The following is a 27,374-nucleotide window of genomic DNA, read 5'->3' on the forward strand; positions in this document are numbered from 1 at the left end:
TAAATGCAATAATGATGTTACAGTGAGCTCCATAACGTTGGGTATTGTCAAGGGAAATACAGAGAAAAATTCTCTTTACTTTAACAATGTGTTTATAATTAGTATTAGGCCATGGCAGGCTTAATAGACATTATTACTGTTATACAGTTATAACCTTGAGGTGAGGCAACGCATACTGCCACACACACACTGAGCTCCATGACGATGTTTCACTGTATTGCAGGAAAAAGCAGATATAGAAACAAGGTCTGTGGTAAAAGCCATGTTCTCTGCTCAGGTCATGGCAGAGTTTCAGTCCGGCGCCTGACCCGTGCCCTGTGTTTGACCATTCTATGTCTGTTGTCTGAGCCTGGTGAGGCTGCCTCATTATGTGACAGGCAGAGGAGAGTATTTGATCCTGGATATTTAGCCTCCTCCTCTCTGTCACAGCTACTGGAGCCCTCTCAAGGTAATTGACTGACTGTTTGATCTCCCTCTGACTCTATACTGCTCCAAGACGCTGACACACGCACAAACACATTTGTCACTTGCAAAGGTCTACTCATGGATGGTACACACTCACGCATGTAGAACATACCCGCTGTACCCTCCCCCACAACACCAAGCAATCCAGCACGCACGCGCGCACACACACACACACACACACACACACACACACACACACACACACACACACACACACACACACACACACACACACACACACACACACACACACACACACACACATCCACATGCACAGTTGTTATCATTGGTGTGCAGTGAGGTAAGGGAACAGAGGAGGAGAGTTTTGAGCTGTTAAAAAGGAAACATGGAAACTCCTCCATAGCTATGGGCCATGCTTTCTTCCCTCTGCACCAAACGCTGCATGCTGTTACACATGGTAATCGGCTCTGATTGTCACAAATTTCAAAACAAATGCTAGGTGACTGAAAAGCCAAAGTGACGCCCCGAGTGATACTCCGACAGAAAACCCAAATCAAAGCGTGCCGACTATAATTAGGTTCCATCTGGGCTACATTATTTAAAGCCGCTCCAGTTAATTGCTTGTGTACAAATGGCCTATTTTATTTGAATCAAACTCTTTTTTTGTGATTCATAATTACATTGATATGAAGGGGGCCATATCTCTTTACTTCATTTATAATATAAATACATATTCAAATTATTAAGAGGACTTTGAGGCAAGGGAAATGTAAAGTGATGATACTTTACTTTGTGTGAATTGAATTTCTTTAAACAATTATGAGTGTTTAATCAAATATAGTGACATTTGGGTTAAACATTTAATGAGCTTCAATTAAAAAAGAAGATGAACAATGATATAATCATGAGGCAAAAATGACAAAAACAGAATACCTAACGGGACTGATACAGATGATATTATTGCATGCAGAAGCAAACATTTTCTCATTTCCTCTTGTCAAAGTTTTCATCAAAAATCTAAAACAAACAGTCCATTTTCTTATCGATTTCCTATCGACGGTAACCAAAGCTTTTGTTTTATCTCGATGTGAGGCTGAGGATTGCCTTGGGGTGCGGGCCCTTGCTGGCTGTAACCTTAGCCAGGCTGCTGTTTGTGGAAACTATCTGTTGCATGGATCAGCGGTGGGGAATTGCTATCTGTATCCTGGTTGTCAGATGATCGGATTTCCGTCCCTGACGCTCTCTGATATTAGATGATCTTCTGTGGTGTGTGAGTATGTGCACCGTGTGTGTGCTTCTGTATTAGTTCCTATGTGTCTGGTTGTCCATGTGAGATGCACAGGCGCGTACAGTCAGTTATGCGTGTTGTCATGTTGCTTGCCGACATGCGTAAAGGTCAATGATGTCATTTTGTCCCAAATGGTTGTCTGTCTGAAGGGGGCAGGACATGTTGCCACTGGAGACGAGGTCAATGAGAGCCCAGGCAGGTGACAGGCGGTCAGCCACACTGCCAGAGCAACTCTATCCTCTGTAGCAAAACATGGAGATGTTGTCCTCAGTCAAAAAGCCAATTAAATCTAAATTTACTCCCCCTCCCCACCACCACCCCTCAATTTCCACTCAAGGTGCAGACATCCACGTCATACCCGCAGACAGTGTAGTACAGGTATAATTAGACTTTGTTTATGCTATGCTACGCTATGTGTCTTCACACATCTACAGGAGCACGAGAGACACACATGCATCACACAAGAAAAAAATTAGAAAGAAAAATTACTCAAAACAGAGCTCATTTCATCAAACCAGTAATATCACTGCTGCTTCTTGAATGCAATTCATTTTTAATGCTCGTCCGTAAGTGCCCCCCCCCCCCCCCTTCCCTCGTACTGCTTTTAATTACTTTGCTTATTATTGTGTGTTGTTGTTAGACAAAAACAAGGCAGAACTCATTACACATCCAGAGATGAGGAACCTGAATCACTAGCTACAGGGGCCGCTGAGGGGACTCTGTATTTACTTAGAATAAAATACAAACAGAATAGAGACACAGAGAAACTAAATCAAGTGAAAGCCCATAGAGAGGAGAATATTGCATTAACTTGTTCAAATCATCGTCCAATGTAAGCTACTTTACATTCCATATAATATTTCCTGGAAGAGTGAAACTTGTGACAAAAAGGACTCTACACAAAAGACTTTGCATAGAACTTTCTTCTTTCTACTTCTTTCTCCTTCAGTTCCATCCCTTCATCTATCCTTCCACACTTGCCGCCTCCCCCTTCCAAGACACTGAGACCACACTGAGTGCTTTTTTATTTTAACGTGAATGAGTAGCCTTGGCCGTTGTAAAGGACCCTCGCTTTTATAGACTTGGAGCAGAGTATTTACAAGATAACCCCAGTCCAAGGACAGCGCAGGCTATTTGATACCAGTGTCAGACTCTCCCGTCTCTTTTTCAGTAAAAATCAAAAGCCCAAACATACTCTCGCCTCTGACAGCACCTCTCAATGTCAGTTGCTTTACTCGCCCATACTGAAATGGGATGAGACACTTTGCAAACAGAGGAGAGACAGCTGTGTGTGGCATTCAGCAGACATTGGTTCCACCTTTTCTCATTTACTTCTTACACTGAAATAATAATGACTTTAAATAATACAGATAGACTTTTTTTAAAAAGTGCATTCAAATATTCAAATTGAAGATTGACGTTAGCAATATATATACAGCATACAGTATGTGAAAACAAGTGTAAGCATGTGAAAAATACTCAGAATTTGTCTCAGTGTTGTCAGGGATAGACAAAAGACAGGACATTAAATTCACATAGTAAATTGATGAAAAACAGAATGACTATAAAACTGTACAAATCTTATTTTCCTTATAACAAAAAAGGGACACTGTGCTATCCGGATTATTTGGATAACATTTTGAAAAACTATTTTAGACATGCTCAAAAGAAAGGAAACAAATCAAGAAAAAATATCTCTAGAAGTAATGACTAAATTAAATAAAATAAATTATTTGGTTAAAATTGAGCTTTTGAGATGACAGTCTGAGCACATTGTTTGCACATAACTAACATCTGTTTGACTACACCAAGAAACACATAATTGTGAGAATGTCTTTGTAATAGACAGAAATTAGGGTATCTTTGGAAAACAAAACATTGCTACTTCAATTATCAGATGCACACATAACACAAATTCTGCTATTCCCCTCCTTATAAGCAAATCCCTAACTTGCTTCTAGTGACAGACCCATGCTTCACCATTATAGAGAACAAATGTTCACTTCAACATGTCCAAGATTCACTGGCAGTTTTTGTTTCAAAAATGCACAAGATCTGCACCATATACCTGTTGATTCAGTGTGCGTATGTGACAGACGGAGGCATCGAAAGAGAGAGATTGAGTGACCGAGTGTGCGTACACATGTATCTGTATGGAGGGGCCTTGTTGGGAGTGCCACCCAGACATTAGCACTGTAAACAGTGCAGGCCTCCTTCCCTGTCCAGGCCTTTTGTTCCATCTGCACCACCATTGGTCAGGACTTAAATGGCAAACACTCGGGGGCTGCTAGCTCGCCTGACACGGTTTTGTTTTTGGCCTATTGAGGGGCAATGGAGAGCTTCTGTTTCTATGCCCAGGCACAATGTGTCTCAAAAGCAGCATGGCTGAAAAGAGAGGCCCCCACAAAGACTGTCCATTAGTGGAGGCACTGCATGCATGCGTATACGTGCACTCACATAGGCCCAGGCGCATACATGTACACTAACATACACACACACACATCACAATGCCTGGGCAAAGGTCAGGACAGACAACTTTGCCAAAGACAGTGGTGGAGACGGAGCATGCGCACATGGGTATGCCAATGCACATACTAGCGCACACACACACACACACACACACTAGCGCACACACACAAGCACACAGTCTGTATGGCCAAATCCAAGCCAAACTGCACACTACCTCACTATACTACACTCACTCCTCACTCACATAAACACACAGCCTCTGCTCCACTTCAACACAATGATGTCTGGCACGCACACATGCACACACTTATGCACCTCCCTAGCACCTTCAGGACAATACCAGGCATAGAAACACACACAGACACACACACACACACACACACACACACACACACACACACACACACACACACTTGTACAATATCAGACATACACACATCACTCAGTCACAAAAGAGGTGGAGGAGGAGGAAGGGGGCAGGGGGGAGGCCCCTTTGCACCTGTAAACCTGTAAGAAAAACAGGCTGCATTCAGAATCAGTGGTCAAAGAATAGATAGGCATGAGTGTGAGAACTTATATATAGTCGTCCTTCACTAACCAGGTTGTCTAAGCTTTATAGAGGAATAGAGCCCAGCCATTAACACCACTGGCACATGCTTTGTGCAATGTCAGGCATATCTGAGGGAATGTACAGTACATGGCAATACATTTTTTACTGATCCTCCCCCCTTTTTTCTCCACATATAAATCTTTGTCCTCTGGCTGCAAATGTTTATACAGCACTACACTTGCTGCTTTCATGCTTACAAAGAGAAAAATGCCTTGCTGAATGTTCTTCACAACGCAGGGGCTTATGAAAAGCATGAAGCAGATTTGATAGACTTATAGCAACACTAGTCGTGACCGGCACTTCACCCAAAGATCTTGTCAGCATTACAACCTAAAAAGAGCTGCGTAGTGGATGAAAATTATTGATATTCTACGCAATGATATGTTACCTGGGTCAATCTCAAACAAAGCTGAGAAAAAACATCTCCATTAACACAAAGCAGTTGCTTTTGGACCTTGGGAAACAAAAAGGAACAGGAATGCAAATGATCAAGCTAGTGGAGCTGCTTACGTTTGGCCTTAGACCTTCCTGAATTGAAGGTGTACACAAGAATAAACACACACTCACATATACTGTACACACACACACTTATGGGTTTCTTAGGTGAGATGACATGTAAGCAAGCTCCCTGGTTTTACTCCAACAGATTTCAGCAACAATTTAAACACTGCTTGATTGTCTAATACTCCTCACTGTTTAGCATCTCCCAGGTTCAGTAGGCCCACACACATATGATCAGACAATACAAATACATACTTCAAAATATAAAACCACAGGCTGACAGACATGCAGGAGGACAGACAAATGCCGATATTTATGTGAGCTCAAGAGTTATTCAGTGTTCCCATTCACACACACAAAAAAAGGGCAGGCTTAGAAAAGATGACCAATACACTGAGAGCGAAAAAATGTGGGCTCTGACGGATATTTTCCAGCCACCTGAGAAAAAACTGCAGTGGAATGTGATATACTAGACTGTATGATTTCCAGACAGTTTTTGACTAAGCATCTACTGAGAGAGACATTTAAAATCTAAAGCTAAAAACAGAAGATTTTGTAAAAGCTTCATTGTCTTTTTTTGTCTCAAAAAAGATGCACATTCATACACCTGGTATGCATGTATAGAGCTACTTGTCACATGACCTTTGATCCCATGCATTTGTAATACATACAGAGGGGGAAGATGGTGTGTGTGTGTGTTGGTGGGATGAAAATAATAAAGCAGAGGGTCGGAGAGGAGAGCAGAGGATAGTTGTGAAAGAGAGGAGAAGAGAGGAGAGGAGAGGAGGGGAGAGGGGTCAGGTGGGGGAGGAGCAGGTCAGGGGTGGAGATAGCAGAGAGTGGGTGTTGAGGGCGGGGCAGGTCTGAAATAGATCACTTAAGGGAACAAAGTGTAATTAATGGGTCGCCACAGATAAGAGGGTTTTGGCCCTATCTGGGAATGTGCTAATGGAGTTGACACACACTCAACAAGATCACTGGACAACCCCTCTTTATGTGTGTGTGTGTGTACATGTCTGCGAGTGTGTGCATGCATGGACGTGTGTGTCTTTTAAGGACACACTTTGGATAAATAGTGGGAGAAGACTGCTAAGGTGACAGGTTAACATGCTTTCCTCCATGACGAAGATCTGCCATCCTTCAATCAGAGAATACTCAGAAGGAAACACACACACACACAGACACACACAGACACACACACACACACGGTTTCTCCCAATACACACAACCATAACACACAAACATATCTATGTAAGTCAGCCTCCCTAACTCACGTAGACATCCCACCTCACATCAAAACATGAGTGATGTTATTACACTTGGCGAGCCGGCACGCCTTCAGTCGCAGGGATGTGGTTGTTTACGGAGAGATGGAGGGGGAGGAAGCCGCCTGGTCAAGAGAGGGTCAAACCTGAAGTATTCTAAGAGAAGCAAACTGACACAAACCTCTCCTCAAACTTCCTGCCTGCGTGCGTCCTTGCGTCAGGGGAACCCAGCTGGAGCCAAGGGGCCTGTGTATGTGGATGTGTGTGTGTGCGTGCGTGTTGGTTAAATCTCTTGGGTTTGGAGCCTGGCCGGGGAGGTCGGGGGAGGATTTGCAGGCGCCCACGTGCACTGGGACAGTGAGATGGCCTGTGATGGACAAGGCAAGACAAGGAGGATTTCCCCTGTTTGTCTGAGAGAGAGGAGCTGCCGTGTCACATACACAGAGGGAGAAGTCTGTCTCCGGGAAGGATTTTTTGTGTGAATGAGTGTGGCATGAGGTGAGTAGGTCATGCATCTGGTTGGTTTTGTGTGTAGGTGTGTGTGTGTGTGTGTGTGTGTGTGTGTGTGTGCGCGCCTCTTTCAGGGTCACAGACCCCGGGGCCATCCACTTCAGTCTGGTTTAGTCAGACAACCCAAGGTCACACTAACACACTACATGACTTAATAATATGGAGACCCTTGGCTTGGTGCAGCAAATACAAGGCTCAGACGGGTGAATAATCAAAAAAACCAAACACACATCTTACATCTTTATGGAAATGAACTATTTAATGCCATTACAGTCACCTTGACAAGTCAATAAATATCAAATGAAGTAAGTGTAACAGTCCTTAAACACAAGGGCATGACCTCGACAATAGCAAGCTGTGCATGGAGCTCTAGGTGAATCTTAAATCTTGCATTGTGTTGTTAAATGTGTCCACAGCAGCTGAAAAAGTATGTTTTGTTTGTGTGTGGATGTGTGATGTAGTATCAGGGGGTTAAATGGAGAAGAATGAGACTCCAAACTGTCAAGACAAGGGAAGAGGAGCTTCAAAGACTCAACAGTAACCCTTCTCTCTCACACACACTCATGCACACACACAAACACACACTGATGGACAGTCCATTGCTCCCAGCATATCTCTACCTTGTCCTTGGACTGTCTGAATACCACTGGAGGCGTGCATGATTTGAGAGAGCAAGCAGGAACAAGAGAGAGGGAGACAGAGAGAAGGGAAGAAAGAGGAAAATGATAGAGGGAAGGAGAGGGAGAGAAAAGAGGCACCCCTCAATGACATCTAAAGAGATAACTCACTCTCCAGAGCTTCTTTTCTCTTGCTATCACTTTCCAGGCAGCGCTCCTTCCACATAAGGCCTAAAGTGTGAGTGTGTGTGCTAACTTTGTGTGTGCACATGTGTGTGTATGAATGGGTGACAGTAGTATATGTGGGAATACAGTGTACGTGAAGGTGAAGAAGGCAAAAGATTTTTGAATCTGAATGAGATTATCTAAAAAGCTATCAAGCACAATTATGTGCATACTGAAAACAGCACATTATATACGTACGCCAGAAGAAAAATGTTCTCCTTGGTCAGACATCATGGTGGTTGTCAGAGATTATGTAAAAGAAAAAAAATTTAATTAACAAAAAAGAGATTAATTAAAACTGGTTTGCATGTTTGTCTGTGTGTAACATCACTGAATAGCTGAAAGATAAAGCTGAAAGTTGATAATACGAAGTAACTCTGTGCTGTATATACTGTATATTCATGTCAGAATCATTTTGCTGTGAATCAGCAGTCAGATGGCAGCTTAAGATATGATGTACAGAACACAACACAAACAACAGCTGGCTTTTCTCTTGATTGAAAGTTAACTTTGGTAAAACAAAGCGCCAGCCCATTGGTGGGTCACAACATTGTTGAGCACACCCAAACAAAACAGCAGGAAAACACAAAGTGGTGTGATGCTGCCACTGTTGTCAGAAATTCGCCCCTTTGTAGGGAAGTACAACTGTGGGGAAGAGTTAACCTTTTGATAAGCTGCTTCGAGCCCCAGCTGTATGCATTTTTCATAGAAATGTGAGAGTCAGAAAGAGAATAATTGTCTCCTCTCACTCCATGGAGAGGCGAGGGGTTGCAGCCCCCAGTCTGGTCTTCATAAAAGAACTAAGTCCTGAAACGAAGCAACGCTGAAGAGCACAGAGAGAAAATGAGCTATTCTAATTCATAACCAAACAAGACTAGGCCAAAGCCTAGTATATTGCTGGAATGTTTATGGTCAATGTGCAAAGACCCACTGTAGTTGAAGACTGTTTTGGAACTGCTGTAAACAAGTCCTTTCAATGCAAAGTAGCTAAAGTCTGCTCTAAAAGTTGCTAAATGTCGCTAGATGATGTAATACACCAATTAGCATTTTCATGATGTCATAGCGTTGTATTTGCAGTCTCCCTAGTGTCAGGCGGTTTCAGTCCTTTATCTGTTTGCTTCTCTCCTGATCTCTGTGCTCACATTTACTGTATTTTAATACAGCCGAATTACTAATAAAGCCGTTGTCATTTAAACGTTTTTCTGTTTCTGTTGTCAGACAGCGGAACAAGTATAAAATAGTAACTGAAACGTGGCCCATTAAGACTACATGTTAACCAGCAGTTACTTTTAGAGTCATTTCCAAGCTGCTTCTCTGCACTGCTAAAATTGTGATTTTATAACCGTGACATTGCATGACAAAATCACCGTACACATAATTAAAAGACAACAGCTGTGTTGTGATTTTGGCTATATTTACTTGTAAAATGTTCACTCAGAGAGAAAGTTAGAAGCTCAACCACGTCTGTGTTAGCTGTGTCAGTGGCATTGCAAGGTGCATTAAGATGTTCCAATCCACTTATAATGGACCAGAATCTAAACCATAATATCCTTTTCATTACAGAATGGAAAAGCCTGCATTCAGGCCAATGACAGCACTGCTTCAAATAATTCAGCCTCCTCATTAACTTCAATGTGATCACTGCATTTTGTGTCGTAAAGTCGTCATCTCAGGGAGCTCCAGTAGTGTTGTCTGGCAAAAAAGTTGGAATCTGGCAATGCGCTGTGTTGGCCGACCAAATATGTGCAATTGCACATTCCAGGCAGCTAGTGCTGTAAAGCACTGAGCTAGTTCTAGTATTTACCTTTTAAGTAATAAGACAGTGGAGCACACTATTGCTTATGTGATACATTTCAAGAGTTGAAAAATTCATCCTTAAAGAACTCTAAGCTGCCATACAGTGTCTCTGTGTCCCACACACCTTCAGGCTGGTCTTTCTGGTTTGTATTTCATCTGCATACCTGTGCCTGTAGCAATCACCCTGACCAATGGAGCTGTTGTATTTCTTTGACCTGTTATTGTTGGGTTGAACATGGCCCAACAGTCCTTGCTCTGGAACACTCTCCTAATCAGTACAAGAACAAACATGTATGCACGGACACACACACAGAGGCACACAAGGTGCTTCAGAGTAGCCACAATCACCTCTAGAGGATACACAATCTGCACCGACCCTGGCAAAGACACACATATACACAGAGACACACAGAGAAAAAACAAAAAAACAAAAAAAACAAAACAAAATAAACATACAAACAAATAAATAAATAAAAACCCACCCCAACTGAGCTTAAGACCTTTACCTGACAGCATCAGCTAACACTAGATACACACACAGCCCTGCCCTGACCTTGCAGCACTTCAAGATTAATCAAAATTGTAGCCGGGATCAGAGGTGTGGATACAACGGGCAGAGAGAGTCATTCATTTTGTGCACGTGTGTGTATTTTTCTTTGTGTGTGTGTGTGTGTGTGTTTGTGTGTTTGTGTGTGCATGTGTGGTGGGATGGATGAGACGGACTCAGAGATTGAGGGAGGGTGAGGTCAGGGGAGGCACTCACCCTCTCAGTCCTCAACTATTGACTTCTGGGCAGAGAGACTGTACCGAGCAGTCGACGGCAAATAGGATAAACTGATCAATAACCTCGCACTTGTCAGGAGGGACGAAGTCACCTTTCAAAAAAAATTGGCAGCCCAACTTGAACTATGCAGTACGGGAAAATTGATCAAATAATGTAGAGCTCTGCCATCCTACTCAACATGTTCTGCCCTCCATTTATGACATGTGTGAAACACTACTTCTCAATAACAGTGAGAGAGAGAGAGGAGGTGGTGAGAGGAGGTGTCCTGGCATTTCAACAATGGGAAGCCATAACCAAGTAGAAAATTAAAACATTTAAAAAAAAAAACTTAAACTTTTGGAGAAAATAGCTTATCCTCAACAGCAAAGAATGAAATGTGATTGAGTATCTACTATGTGTGTCTGTGTCTGTGTGTGCATGTGTTGGAGGTGGATGCTTGTTAAAGCAGGTGTTGGAGAAATGGGAAAGAGGGAGGCATGAGGTGAAAAAGTCAGCAGGAATGGGGGACTGAGAGAAAGCGCAAGGCAACTGTGAGTGAGAGCGGCAGAAACAGAAGTGCAGAAAGGAAGAAAGGAGAGGAGAAAAACTACCCTCTGTCATTATTTAAACGAGCCGTAGTCTCCCAGTGCTCTGTTTACAATATATAATTTATGCCTCCCAGTTCAAACACAGCTTTATCTGCACTCAGCTGCTAGGTGATATGATTTCACTTTTTATAGCAGTTCCCCCAACCGTCCAATCCACCGCCACCCTGAGTCCCTCTGTAATGCAGGCTGGTGTGATTCTGCACGCCTCATGCACTGACTTTCAACTGTACAGCCCCCCGAGGGCTAAAGTAGCATATTAAACCCCTCCCTAACCCCATCCTCTTCCCTCCCTTAAGCAAAAACCGCAGTCCGAGACACACACTTAAGCATATGCCTTCTTGTGCGCATGTGCACGCACCCACAGACACGCACACCCTATATGCTGCAAAAGGAGAGGGCTGCCTCATATTTTACAGCAGTTAAAGTTTCATTCTGTTTCTATTTATTGCTGTGTTGGTGAGCAGTAACGTCCCATTTCACAGCAGCACACTCTGTCCTCTGATCAGAGCCTCTCTCATGACCCCACGGCTCTGACTGTGTTGCACTAATACGCATCTTAGGTTACTTTGGTGTAATGGCACTTTTCATGTGTCCCCTCCACACTTATCCAGCAGCGTGCACACACACACACACACACACACACACACACACACACACACACACACACACACACACACACACACACACACACACACACACACACACACACACACACACACATTACATATATATAGATATTGTATTGAATATCATACTGGTGGGACAATCTGGGTAATGTTTGATGTCACAATACACAAAGTGGTTGTCAAGGGATACTCCCTATAATGAAGACTTATAGGGTTTCCACAGTGTTCACTATGGTGACCAAGGGTCAAAAATTCGACCAATGAAGGCATAAACTGTAGTGCGACGTGGAAATAACCAAGTGTCAGGTGAGCATTCATTTATATCAATTTTTGGTAGTCATTAACAGAATTCGTCTTAGTGAGTTATAACAAGTTATTTTGGGATGTGAGAAGATTTTATCTGTTGTACAACTGTAGCTTTGGATCCCGATTTCAAACAAAATTTAGAAAAAAAAAATCTTAACTTGTGATGATTTTGTACCTCATATTCTATTAAATGGAAACATTCTTACCGAATCACCTTATGAACCCCGATCTATTCTCATTACAGATTTATGTTACAGATCAATTTATCTGACTTCTGCAAAGTATTACCCCCCTGCTTCTCTTTTTCTCTGAACCTCTCTCCTCTACTTTCCCATCATTTCATCTATTCATCATGCTACTCCCTTCTCCCCTTCACCAGCATCCCTCTTTGTACTTATTCTCTGCCATCTCCTCCCCTCTTCTTTCTAAGCTACCTGCCTACATAGAGTTTTCGCTAGCAGGAAATTCCCACTTCATCTCTGGGGAGAACTGCGTTTTACTCTGCTCTGCTCCTCTCTCGTTCATCTCCTGTATGTTTTCCATGCTGGCAAAGCTTCCTCTTCCTGCATGCAGCAGGGAGTGTGCTCCGTCCGCGGCTGTCCCACAAGGGAGCCTACAGTGTGATATTACAATCCCCCCCATCCAGCGGTATCCTTCCTCTATCTTCCTCTCTCTCTGGCAGCTCTTTTCTCTCTTTCTCTACAAGATGTTCATGCCTTCTTTTTTTCCCTGTCTCTGACTACTTTATCCTCTTCTCCCTCACTTACTTTCTTAATCTGTTTATCTGACTGTTACCCCTCTGACACTTTCCACCTTACATGCGCTCTCCCTCTCTCACGCTCTCTCTTTACCCCCACCAACACACTTAAAATTAAGCCTTTTTCCTGTTTATTTTTCAGTTTCCCTGTATTCTTTTCTGGCATTGACTCACTTGGTCTCTCAAAAATTGCAAAATCCTGGATATTTTGCCAAAAAAAATACAAAAAAGAAATAATTCAAATTCAAATTTAACCAAGGTCCGAAATGGAAGTCTTTTGAATGTCTGATTGTAAATGTCCACTTTATAGTCTCTAGTCCAGAGGTCAGTTTTCCTGAGACATCTTTAAATATGACACTCTTTCTGTTGCTTCTAATTGAAAGGTGCATGAACCCTGGAGCCCAATAAAGTCTGGATCTCTAAGACACCAGTCCCTAGCTGTTAGCATACAGCCCAAAGCCTCAGTCTTCAGTCTCCAGGGAGGTGGCTGTTGTGTGTGTGCTGTGGTCCAAGCGTGACTTGCCAGCCAACAGACCAGGGACCCCCGCCATATGGCTTGGGGCTGTCCTGCTCCAGTGTTCCTGTAGGGGCAAACTACGACGGGCCACCCCACAGATCCTAAACTGGGCAACATGCCCTGTGACACACACAGTGGTAAAGGAGGATAACCCAAACACACACTCAAGCAACGAGACATACCCTGCAGATGTGCATACGCGCATAAACAAGAGGGCTCCCATTCATAAAAAGTCTCTCACAAACTCCTAGGGATGTCTCTTATTGACCTCACAGGGAGTACTGACATTATTTTAAAATGTATTGCAACTGAACTAAACAAAATGGACAGTTATTACAGTTTAAAATAAACTTACCTCAATCTCTTTAACCAAACTAACCATTCTGCCAAAGGATCCCCACCAGGAAATGAGCCAGACCCTTATAAATGGTACAGTATACAATTCTGCAGTGCATTGAAGTTCATAGGATATATCTGAGAGGCATATAAGCATACCTTCTTAAACTCTAGCTGAACAGAAGCTCCCTTTGGGATTCTCATGTTAATGCTATGCACATGTTTATTCTGAGACACTGCATGTTTTAATATATTTTTTCTTTCTTCGTGATAAAAATGGAAAGACAAGAAAAATGGGTAAAAGAAATCGGGTTAACATGAAATACAGTTTAACGATAAAATTAAATCCACTACACTGTTTATGTATAAATTAGAGAAAGAGAGAAACTACAATGTCTCCATGTCACCATTAAAATGTTTGAGCCTCCTATTACCCATATCCCCCTGTAAACAGGGAGCAGGCATGTCTCTATGAAGAATCTGGAATTGGCCACTCAAAAGTGAAAGCTGCAGATGGGAACACAGCTTGGCTAAGACACTCATGTAATGATGCCTATACATGCATGTACAGGAAAATATTGTATGTACTCCTGGGACTTCTAAAGATATAAAAAGAGTTTAAAAGATGAAAGAAAAATGATGTGTGATGAAGAAAAGATGAGGTGCTGTGTGGGTGAGATTCCCTTGACCTGCCATCTATGGACAAGGTCTCCAGTTAATTAAGTTTCTTGTACATCCAACTGCATGGCTATTATGTTTGCAGTTCTCTTTGGAGATTAACATGGAGGCCTCTAAATCCACCTCACAATTTCATTTCATTCAACAGGATTTCTTTTCTCTTTTCTAAAGGTTCATATCAGCAATGTGATATGGGGGCGGGGGTTATTTGTGTGTGAACATGCACATGTTTGTGCGTGTGTATCTCTGTTCTTTTCAGCGTGCATTTTGTGACTTGTCTGCTGAAGCGATAGATAAAGAGAGGGAAGCAGAGAGAGCGAGTTCTTTTCAGTGTGCATTCTGGCATGTCTATGTGAAAGAGAGGTGTTAAACTGAAACACAGAGAATGGGATTCGGGTTAAAGCTAATTCACCTCTCTAAATATTGCTCTTGGCTGAGTATGACACATTTGTCCATGGTGTTCTCACGTGGACAGAAATGAACAGAGGCACAAAATGTCAGAACCTGATGCCAGACCTGAGACTTGAGAGGAATCACAAGGATGAGAGCAAGCTGACTGTCTTTGTCAACTCTAGGTAACACAATCCTTTAGTGTAAATGATAAGTACAGAGGGCATACACTATAATTATGTTGGTTACACACACTTCTGCCAGACATATGCAGGCAAACATACATTCAAATACACACACATGCATGCACACAGATAAATGCACACATATGTGTGATAAGCGATTGGTACACGACGTTTGTTTGGGTGGAACTTGAACCTGTCTGTGCCCCAGGGCCACAGCCAAGCAGGTGTTGGTACACAGACACAGACACAGACACACACACACACACACACACACACACACACACACACACACACACACACACACACACACACACACACACACACACACAAGTAAGAAACACCTGGACACCTGGGCTGGGCTGCACAGCACTGTCAGACTCACAGGAGCTGTCAAACACTCCAGGATGAAAGTGACCCTAGAGCTGAGGGGGGCACACCTGTGCCATGGGAGGCCCCTTGTCTGTTGAGGACCCTCTCATAAAAACACTCTGTCACGGTGACAAAGTTGTAGGCGTTTAATTGCCACTTAAACTCGCTCACTGCTAATAAGGGTACTAATAACATCTCTCAGAGCCATCTAAACAAAGGGATAAGAGAGGCTGAAATGCAAAGAGGGTTATAGTAATACAGAGAAAGTAAATTTAGAATCATGTTCTGAATGAAGATTGCTGCAAATTATATATTTATATTCACAAAGTAGCTGTCTGTCTACCTAAATAGTTCCAGGCTGGTGGCCACAGCTTTGGTAATACTGTCCAAGTCTGTGTGTCTTCGCAGGGCGGTACAGTGAGCAGCTTTGCACTTTACGCTGCTATGAGCAATCATCAAAGCCAGCCACACATATGCATGCGAGCTGAGGTTCCGGGGTTCCTTGCTCGGTCACCTGGCTCGGAGTAGAGTGTGTGTGTGTGTTTGTGTGTGTGCTTCAAGGGATCAGGACATTGTTTGATCATTGCCCAGTTTGTTCAGTCCAGCCATTAAAGGGCACTTTTACCTGTGTGCTTAATGAACAATGATGAAAGAGCAGAGAAAGATGGAGAAAGACAGACAGACGGAGACACAGACAGGCACAAAATGAATGAGATACACTGAGTCACAGAGACCAAGTGAGACAGACAAAGATATATTGAGGGAGTTTGACACACAGCCATATCAAGAGACAAAAACAATGCAACAGCATAATGGTGAAGCTACAAACCCTGGCTGGGCATTTTAGATAGATGTGGTGGAGGGAAGGGACAAGGGAGGGCCGTGGGCTTGTGGGTCTTGTCCTGCCCTCGACCCGCGAATGCTGGCACACCCTGTCCTGCTGCTGGCTAAATAAAGAGCCCCAGGGTGGGCCGGGCTGGGCGGCAGGAGAAACAGACACAGAGTCGGCATTACCCAGCTAATCTCATTAGGGAGGCAGCCCTGCCAAGCTGCAAGGGGTCAGCCAGAGTGCCACGTCACTCACTGCACCTTTGGCACTCCCTGTGACCCCAAGGCAGGTTTGGGCTGAGACTCATGGCCAGGCCCGGGTGAGAGGCGGTGAGGGGTAGGTTGGTGGTAAAGGTGAGCAGCAGGCAGTAAATCGAAGAGATCGGGTAAGAGTGGGTAAACCAGATCGGCATAGTTTAGAGTCCTTTTAGCTTAGAGACTGGGGAGTGTCTGCATTCAGTACTTTCATAAAGAGGTAGCAAAGAGGAGGGAAACCACAAAGTGGATAACAGAAAAACAAAAACAAGAGTGAGACAAATACAGTGGAACAGATATAAAGCAAATGAGAGAGAGGCAGAGGGAGAGGGAGAAAGAGATCAAGACGGAGTAAGCATAAGAGAGGGAAAGAGAAATGGAGAAAGAGGCGTAGAGGATGGATAAGCAGCTTCCTCTTTTGCAGCTTGGTTTAATGTATTTACAGCGGATTGCATCAGGGTGCTGTAGTTAAAAGGGCCATCGCCATCCAACAGGGTCATCTGTAGTGTGATGTGCCTCTCATAAAGGGGATGTGTGTCCCTGAGATCTCTCACACACACACACACACACACACACACACACACACACACACACACACACACACACACACACACACACACACACACACACACACACACACACACACACACACACACACACACACACACACACACACACACACACACACACACACACACACACACACACACACAGAGGATAAATTCATGTACCCACAGATACATAAGGATACTGTACATAAGTGTGGACATACATGCAAACACGGTCAAATCTCTTCAGAGAAAAATCAGAGAAGCCAACAGAGTGTCATAAACCCTTGAAAGTTCTTTCCCATGGATCATACCCCTCCTACCTTCCTATCTCTCGTTCTCTCCTTTCCTCCCTCTGTGAGCCCAATTGAGAGCTGATATGATGGGCACTTTTAGCTCTAGCTCCCTGTGCTGGGTTGACATTCAGCTACATGGGCAAAAGTAGGAGTTTGGAGCCATGGAGCATCTCAGTCCTTTCAACACCTTGGCTTCATGCTGCTCCCAGACAGGGTAAGACACATTAGCTAATGTTACGAACATCACCAGCACTGCCCACTGTGGAACCGGAGCCACGGTCATCCTCCCTGTCCCAGCATAACTCCACAGAGAACATCTTTTCAGCATCTACCTAGGCCCTTTAATGTTCTCTTTAATCTCAAATTGGGATGACTTTTTTTTTTTTAAATAAAAAAAAATTGGTGAATATTGTAAATTCATAGATGAAGCCACATTATACATGTCTATCAAGAAAATGCATACACTCTACGTACCCGTTATACTGAACATGCTAACTTCCATTCTTGTAAATGATTATGTACTTAAGCGATTGCATTTACATCCTCCTCAAAATTGAAGCTCATAAGACTTCGCATTACCCCACATTAAGTCCAGAATTCTGGCTTCAACTTTAACTGTTAGATGAACAAATATTATTTGTAATATTAAATGTCAGCAGAGAATAAGCAGGGTGAGGGCTATGGAGGCCAGAAGAGCATGACCAGTGGCACACACAACTGTGGACTGAGCTCAGCTGTTTAAAACCGCAATCTCATTATTGTAACTCCTGATACTCAGGAAATACACTGGCTGAAGGGGTGAGAGGGATAGAGAGAAAGGGAGAGTGAAAGTAAGCCGAGGGCAACATTGAACGTACAGTTTGTCAAGGCTAAAGCTGCTGGTTTGTGTCTGTGATAATTAAAGCAGAGACTTACAGTCTTTTGGCTGGGACTTCCATCATTATCCACCAGCCAGTTGACATACTTAGTGGTTTTAAAAACGAAGTGAGAGAAGGGAAATTAACCCAATCGCCTTTTCTACTCAGGGGACACATTTCCAGAGCTGTCTTAGTTAGCCCAGCTTTGTAACATTCATGATGACTGGCGCATGGGCTAGGTGACTTCTATGATAGTTGTTTGACTGACAGCATGCAGCAGTGTGACTCCCTGGCTAGCTAGCTGACTAGCTGGCTGGCTGCCTAGTTGGGTGGCTGGTTGGTGTGTTGGCTGCTGTCTGCATAATAACAGAGAGTTAATGTTATTGTTGAGGTCTACTCGACACCCTGAGTGTGTTTAGACATGCCCTGTAAACTGTGCATAAGAGCATCCACGGCATATCGAGGCCCTCATCCAAAACCCTCCTAAAATAGGCAGAGATGGAGTCTGGGTAGAGGGGGAGCCAGCTAACTAGCGAGTGAAGGGCGCTGAAGGAAAGGTTGAGAGTTCACAGCTGAGTTCAGGCGGGCCCTGCACTGCTTTGGGCCCCTGGCCAAGGCTGAGATTGGGATAAGCTCCTGATGGTTCCACTGTGAAATGGGATCAGAGGAGGGACAGAGGGAAGGATGGAGGAATGGAGGGAGGGCTTAGGGGGGGGCAACTGTATGAATAGGCCAGAGTTGGTGTTGAGATTTGAAATTGTTTAACAAGCTGGTGTTGGAATATGCTGCCGGAAGCAGAGCTGACTGAATTGCTGGTGTACAGGGAGGGAACATGCTTGGAGGAAATTCTCTTCACTTCAAAGTATAAAAATTGCTGGAATAGAGCGATTTGATTAGACTCCTCAAGAACCACATGACCTATACCAGAGGAAATTATCTGCAGAGCATCAAGGAAAGAAATAACAATTAATCTATATGGACAAACCACACAATGCAACTCTCTTTTCTTTTGTATCATCGATAAAAAAGAAAGGTCAAACAGTGGTATGTAGAATGACCAGAGTGGATGCCAGAGTTTCCTAACTAAAAGCTGATCAAGCTAACCTTACAGTTACCTCAGTGTAAATGCTCTACAGTTGACTAAGAGTGGGAGTGCCCTTATCCTCTCAGCAGGGGAGAGACAGAAATAGAGGGAAAGAGAGAGGGGTGCGGAGATAAAGAAAGCAAGGCTCTTCTGACTAATTTTGGAGGGGTGAACAGTACAGAATTCGGATTTGTGCCAGAGCACGATTTGCTATGAAAGCACATGCACCACGTCAGCAAATATTAACAAGAATTGCAGGCACATGCAATATACAACTGGGATGGGGTTAGGGTTATTAATCAGCTACTTAGTAACTTCTGCTTTTAGAGATGGTCAGCTAAAACAATCACAATGAATGAAACAGTGCTTTCTCTTCTTTTAAAAATGCAATGAAATTAACTTACTTTAAAATTTTCACAGTTATGACTGCAAGGTGTTCTGATGACATGCCGAAATATGATGAACATAAACCTATCAGCAAGACATTATATTTTTATAACCGCTAAATACATGATGCATGTTCTCATTACATATTTTTTATGCATGTTTCCATTAAGAGAGAAGTGCTTATGACAGGTGTGTATGTACATGCGCATACACTATATGTGTATGTTTCAATGCCTCTGTGCTTGTCTACATTCCTGGAACTCATTACCAGGAAAATCAATGCATCACATTGGTTTATAGCGGATGGCTTCTCATCAACCTAAGACCTCATTCTATCTCCTCTCATTTCTGGCTGAGCAAAGGCACCAAAACATGTGAACACAGACACAAACACACAAATCAATAAACTCAGTGTATACAGAAGGCACAATCATTCTTATGAGCATGATCAAACCCAGCTGAAAATGTGTGTGTTTTCGTTTGATGCAGACAATATAAACGGCTGTGTGTGTCTGTGAGCTTGCACAAGGCAGCATGTGCATTAGCATGTATGTAAGCACGTTTGTGTGATCGTTTATTTGCCTAAGCATGCATACATTCATTCTGTGCTTCTGAGTGTCAGTGTGATACATCTTTGCGTGTGTGTGTATTTGTGAAAAAGTGTGTGTGTGTGTGTGTGTGTGCCTGTGTGTGTGTGTGTGTGTGTGTGTGTGTGTGTGTGTGTGTGTGTGTGTGTGCGTGTGTGTGTGAAAGTGTGTTTGCAGGCAAGCATGTCTGATGAAGATATCAGAGTTAGCAGAGCCAGGGCAGGATTGGAATGTTTAGGAGGACTGGGGGGCTCAACAGGCAGAAAAGAGGATGCTGTCTGCCTGAAATGCACACACCCATACTCACACACACATCCTCAAACACACCCCCCCCCCTCTCTGTCATGGCCTCTGCCCCTACTGTATGTGTGGCACGCAGCATGCTTTAAAGGCAGAACTACGAGGCACAAAACTGTCTGCCTGGGGAATTCTCTACCTCTAAATCACTCTCTTCTCCTCACTCCCTCACTCTTTCCCCTGACTCTGACTCTACAGAAACCCTGAAAGAACTTTTGCTTGCATAGCCTTCCCACAAAAATGACTCTCACCCTCTCTCGCTCTCTCTTTCCCTCTCGTAGCCAACCAGCAGAGGAGACAGCAACCCCGTGCTCAAAAGTGATCAATTTTTAATTTCTCCCCACTTTTTCATGTTGTGTCAGAGGGAGATGACAGCAAACAGGAGCCCTGGGGAGGCTAGAGGAAGTGGAAAAGGGGGGTGGTAGTAGATGCGGGGAGCACAGGGAGGAGAGTAAAGAAGAGCAGAGGATAGAAGGGAAGAGAACAACTGAGAGACTTGAAAAACAGACTAATATTTGAAATCAGACTGAGTGAACAGAAAGGCATTCTGTATTATCACTGCTCAACAACATGCATTGTGTGTCTTTTACACATGATCGCTATCAAGCTCATTTCTAGTAATATACTATTTAAATTTCTTCATGTATTCTCCAACACATTAATTAAGTTTGGCTCTTCCTGGTGACATGGGCGGTGAAAACGAGCAGAAAATCTAACTGTTCCATATCACGGAATATTTTTACTGCTACTAATGTGACTTAAATACCTTGCTCCACAGCTGAGTGGGCTAGCACCTGCTGCAAGCAGCAGCTAGCCTATTACAGCTCAGTACAGAGCTGTCGCTAATTTTCTGATTCAATTAGCATGCCTCAGAGCTTTCCAGTCTAATTGCAAACTACTTCACAGTTACCTCTCTGATTAATCGCTGCCCATCTGCGAACCATTGCACGCAGAACTTGGTGGAACAAATTTGTGTATTCTCAAGTATCAGCTGAATCACCCTGAGCTGCTGAATAGGCTTCAATCTACAATGGTCACTGAGTGGCCCTGATATCTGACCTTTATGCCCTGATCTCATAGGACTTTGCATTTTGAAGGACCAAAGGCCACATAACAGTGTTCTGCAAATGTTGCTAGAAGGTTTCCATGGTGTCATTAAACATAGTGACACTGGCTCCTGTTGCTTACAACATAGAGAAGACAGGTCGGAGGCTGTATGAAGAATGTGTGTATGTGTTAGTCTGTGTGTTTTATGTGCAAGCTCAAAACAGAAAAGCTATGGATCACATGTTACAGTTAATGAAGAATTTGGCCCATACTTCCTAAATTAAAAGGGGAAAGAGAAAAGAAGCGCAAAGGCCGCCTCCTAGTCCACTGTTAAGTCGTCATTCATTCTTAGGCCTTTCATTACCAAATCACTATCCCTATCACTAGTACTAATATATTCCTAATTATGATATTGATTTATGGTACTCCCATTTTCCCATTGCCGTGGACAGTCCCATTGCCCTCGGCGATGGAACGTTTTCAAGATACATAAAATCAACAATCAAATCTCACTAACCCATCGATCCAACACCCCTAACCTTAACTGTGGACTAGCATGTCACTAACACTGTTGGCCTTAAAACCTCCCAGCAGATCAGCAATGCATCTGATTAGCCTACTGTTGTTTTAATCTTAAAGATTCTGACATAGATCAGTTTAGGTCCAACTTGGTTAATCAAATCAGTCTCATGAAATCAGTCTCATAAAGTTATTAACCATTCATTTCAGTGTTCAATATTTTATAATAAAACTACTAAAATTGATGGAAAAATTTGATTGTAACATTGTGCTGGTATTGCACTACTAAGTGTACGAGACTCATGAAACAACCAGTTTGATGAAGGCAATAGGAGTACTTTTCTTGACAGAAGATGGCTTCAGTGAAAATTGCAGTCGAAACAGACAGGACAACAGTTTATTCAAAAGATATAATTTATCAAAATAAACAACGCTAATTATCAAACTAATCAGCTATTATCAATAATGAGCAGCAATGCAGTAATCAAGGCACAAGTGGCGATATGAGGTAGTGAGGCTATGTGCAAGTATTCCGGTGTGGGACTGAATGAGTGGAGTTAATGCTAGTGTGAGAATGGAGGTGCGTGTGTGTGTGTGTGTGTGTCTGTGTGTCTGTGTGTGTGTGAGTGTGTGTGTGTGTGTGTGTGTGTGTTTGTGTTTGTGTGTGCAGCTGTGCACTGAAGAGAGGAGAAGGAAAGAAAGAGAGAGGCTGTGCGCAGGCGCACAGGCAAGAGGTGTGATGAGATTAAGACAAAGAGAGTTAGAGGGAGGGAGAGAGAGCATGCGTGATCTATCTACAAAGGTAGCGAACAAAGGAAAGATAACAAGCGGTCAAAGACTGAATTCTACATGAATCACAGTTTGCACTTCTTAATCACGAATTAGTTCAAACAACACTTTTCTCACATTATCTAAATATACAACTAACACTAACTCTGCCCACATGCCAGCTTCACTTGAGATTGTTCTTGCGTGACGACTGAGGTGCGTGTTTTGTTCTGTGGTTAAAAACGCGGGGCGCAGGTCCAGGTCCAAAGAGCAGTTCTTTTTCCTCCACAGCTCATTATCTGATTATCATGAAGGAGTCGAACTTACAGTTCGTCCACATTTAAGAAATGAAGAGGGATCCGGTTGCCTTCTCTTTCTGCGAAAAAGCGTGGGCTCGAGTATAGAAAGTACATTAAACCTTGCCCAGTGGTTTGGTACAAACGGCTCGCTTTGTTGTTCTTTGTTCTCTTGCAGGATAACGGAATCTCTTTATGCACTTGGAATCCATCTCCAGACAGAAAGAATTTCGATTTCGCTGCTGTGCGAAATTGCATCACCACTTACAGTACTGCTGTATCCTATACTGTTACAGTGAAAGATGGGTGGAGATAATCTGTGAGGTTGAGCAGGGAATTATGGGTATTATGGGCTTCGGGCAGAGCAGCCGCTATAACAGAATATTACTGCATACAGTGGGGATAGTATTTGGTAAATGGGAAAAAATCATCATGAAAAAAAGAACAGATGGAGAACAAGTAATTTCCTTGCTGAACAAGTTCAAAAATTAAAAACTAAATAAATGTCAGGCTCTATTGACTACAACTATCTGAGCTTTGATAACAACTATAATAATATAATATTCTGGCTGTCCATAAAACTGCCCACCTCTAATACCTCAAACTGTTGCCTGTGTATTATATCATTCACCCTGTTTTGGACCAAATTTTGAAGCCGCACACCTGCATCCCTGGCAGCCCTAAGCCATTTTCAGTGGATCAACAGTGAGTGACTGTTGTTGGCCTGATACTCGTTTTTCCTAACCTTCCCCAAATGAAGGACTCAGGACGGTGTAGTCTAGATCTGTAGGTCATAACCCTCACCGAGACCCACCAGAGGACCCCTCGGCTCTCCCACCAAACCTGATCAATAGCTCTGTGTTGTCTGGGCTGTCGGCCAGTGTTTACTTGTGTTGACCTCTGGAGCTCATAAAGAGCAGCATAGGACAGATGACAGCAGAAACAGAGTAAAGCACCATAGCAGAGAAGATGAGGGCAGACGGTCGACAAGCTATGGAGAGAAGGGCAGAGATACTGCTATCAAAGAAGACAGGAACAGGCTGTGAGAAGAGAAAAGAGAAGGGTAGAGAGAACATGAGGCGAGGGCAATAACAAGAGCTCAAGAGAAATACCACCAATATCACAGAGAAAGGAGTGGAGCAGAGGTGATCGGAGAGCTTTGACAATGAGAGAGAGGAGTTCAGAATGATGGTTAAAGGAATGTAGCTTGGGTCAGAGGTAAGGCTGAGGTATTTCAGGTTATCATATCAGTAAGTCAGTGAGAGACTTCCAGCTATCATAGCCAGGGCATGTTGCTCTCAATCCCACACAATCCTCTTCTCTGTTCTCCAACCCAGCCCTATTGACAAATCTAAAACCAAGGTCACAGCAGTGTTTACACAGCCTTTAGCCCAAATTACATCATCCAAACTCTGGCCCACTGGATGCGTCACACTGTCACTGAGAGTAAATGACCTGGCAGGCTGCTGTAGCGCTGAAAGAGGAGAAACAGAGAGAAAGAGAGACAACAAGGGGAGGATGGGTGGGGGGCGGAGTCAGATAAAGAGGATAAAGTCTGATTTAAAAAATGAGAAAAAGAAATGGCACAAGAGCTTGGCATGTAGAAACTTATCAGGGAGTTCAATTTGTGCCCCATTAAAAAAAAATTCAATGCCCCCAAAACTCACATACACAACATTATTGTCCTACTGTCTGTGGCATTATTTTCCCCTTATGAGTCTACACACTAAACAACAAGGGAACATAATGCATATTGTTGCTGGCTCCCAATAATGATGCATAACCCGGTGGCTGCACAGGAATATAATACCAATATGTCAGGTCTCTGATTTGGCCACAATTTGCATGGTTATAATAGCTTATCGACTGGCTCAAGGTTGAGCAGGGCCAGGCGGCTTCACTGTAATGACTGGCCATGTGCCTCCGACAGTTTATTTCAAGCTTCTGTGGCTCAGTCACCCGGCCCCCTATCTGGTCAATACCCAATCTTGATCTCACTATCTGCATCCTGACAAAGTCTGCACAAACACGTCTGCCCCCGCTCCATTGCCAAAAACCTCACCTCCACCACCTCCATCCGCTCTAACCTAGTGTTATTTATTCTTTAAATTATTCCTGTATCATACAAGTATTTCCCATGGAGATCAATACAGGTGCAATTCATTAGGCCTCCAAAAAGCTTCTTGTCTGCAAGCGTTTGCCCATATAAGAGCTATCGACCCTCCCCATGTTGGCCTGACGCCCACTTTGTTCGATGTGTCTGCAGCAGCACAACAGGCAAGCTCCAGAAGCAGAACCAAACTTTTTGAAATTAAAATTATGGATTTTGTTTGAACCAAGGAAAAATAGGCTATTATATGACCTCTAAAAACATGCACATGTATGTATAAAACAAACGGAAGTACTTTTAGAATTGTAGTACTTGAAGTGATCCACAACTATTTTAGTTTTAGTTTCAATGAGATTTTAAGATTATAGAGGGATATGTCCGAAAATTATAAATTGCATTAATTAACTATTCACTAATGATTGATTTAATATGACATTCTTCCAGAACTACATGCAGTAGTTAAAGTTAATCAATTAGTGTCCAACAGAAAATTATTTAATTCTAAAATTGCAGATGAATTTGTAAATTGTCAAGTACAAATACCATATATAGGCCTGTTACAGTTTCACATATGTTGAGAATTGATTGATTTTTGCTTAATTTTTTGGGTATTTCCTGCTCCTGGTCTGATATGGTCTGATATTTGATGCTGGTTAGTTGTGATGGGAATTTAGCAAGGTTTTTGCCTTCATAACAAAATATTTAATTTAAAACATCACAAACATATAAATAATAAAATTAATTGTTAGTTGCAGCACTGGCATGAATTATGTGAGACACGACCTTGTCAAACAAGATACTGAATTTACAAAAGCCTTACTGTGTATACATTATCAGGTATGGAAAACACACAGACACACACTCCGACCTTGGAGCTGGAAGTAGTAAATTTCCAATGAGAAGCTTTTCATAAACTGAAATTTAACATTGAAATTAAGTGTCTAAATCTAAGCATCTCAATTCCTTTCAGGGAATTTAGGGAATTCCTTTTAGAGAGGAAAAAATGAAAAAAAATTGATTATAAGAGAAGAGTATCGGATATGTGCCGATGAAAGATGGAAAGAAAAGAGATGGACAGCAGTAAAGAAGTGAGGAAAAGGACAGAAGAAGTGCTGTCAGGCAGATGTCTGACTTCACAGAGAACTCCATGCATTTTTCACTGGATGTCCTTTCCTTCCCAACAGACTACAGCACTTGGCAGTGTGATTGCTCCAACACTAACATTCCCTGAATCAGTGTCTAGGGCACGGCCTTGTATGGGAAGGTCGTCATACAACAAGAGAAACCCTACAATCCCTGCTCAGTGTGCCTTCCACTTTGAGAGCTGTGGCTATTTATAAAATAAAATGGATCGCCTCTTCTTTTGTAAAACAAAAACTGTTCAAAACTATCTTGCACAAAATTTGTTTTGCAATGTATAACTACATTTTTTATTCAAGAATCCCACTCTGTTGAAAATATAAACATCACTCACCTCTTGTCTACAAATGGCACTCAGCAGTATATATCAAAGAAAACCCCATTACCACTCAAATGAGAGTACAAAACAAATCTTTCCTTTTGTTGACATAAATCTTGAATATTTGACAGAAACGCATTAATAAGAAAATCCCATCTGAAGTTTTTTTGATCATAAGAAAAAAAAATGGTGCTTTAAGATTTTTCTTTTAATGAAAAGGTGAGTGATTGGTTGCGCTGTATTTAAAAAACAAACCCCAAAAAGCATCCCAATGGTTGTCACAAACCAAGGCCACTGCTTTGACAAACCAATTCGAAAACATCTCTGTTTTGGCTGTTATAAAGCCATTTCCGAAATACAGAGAGGACGAGGGGGGTTAGAAGGAGAATAAAGGGATAAATGAAAGGGTTTGGTGGAAACAGTCAAGCAGTAGTCCTTGGTCGAGAGGTCAGAGTGAAGGCAGTGCGGCCATGCCCACTCTGGGCACTCAGCTGGAACTAAATGCGGACCCAAAGACGCCAACTACTGCCAAGGACCTCTCACCCTGCTGCGCTCTCTCTCTGTTTTTGCCTGAGACTCCACAATGAGTGGGACTATTGGGCCTATTGCCCGACATCCCAACCCAACATGCCCTCCAACTCCCCCCACACAACAGACCCCTACCCCATTTTGTATTCAATCATTCAGCTTAACATTTTCATTACGGCAAGTGCAGGGGCAGTGGGATAGAGGAACAACACTGAAGGAGGGGAAAGTGAAAGATGGAGGGGCTGAACTAGACCTCTGACAGCGA

General features: G+C 42.9%; 1 protein-coding gene across 9 annotated transcripts in view; it reads right to left on the bottom strand.

Moving 5' to 3' along the window:
* Positions 1 to 27,374, bottom strand: part of fam172a (family with sequence similarity 172 member A) — a 156,184-nt gene that overhangs the window by 5,257 nt on the left and 123,553 nt on the right. The gene's annotated exons all lie outside the window — the stretch shown is intronic.

Source organism: Xiphias gladius, chromosome 19 (genome assembly GCF_016859285.1).
Source record: "Xiphias gladius isolate SHS-SW01 ecotype Sanya breed wild chromosome 19, ASM1685928v1, whole genome shotgun sequence".
NCBI classification, from domain to species: Eukaryota; Metazoa; Chordata; class Actinopteri; order Istiophoriformes; family Xiphiidae; genus Xiphias; species Xiphias gladius.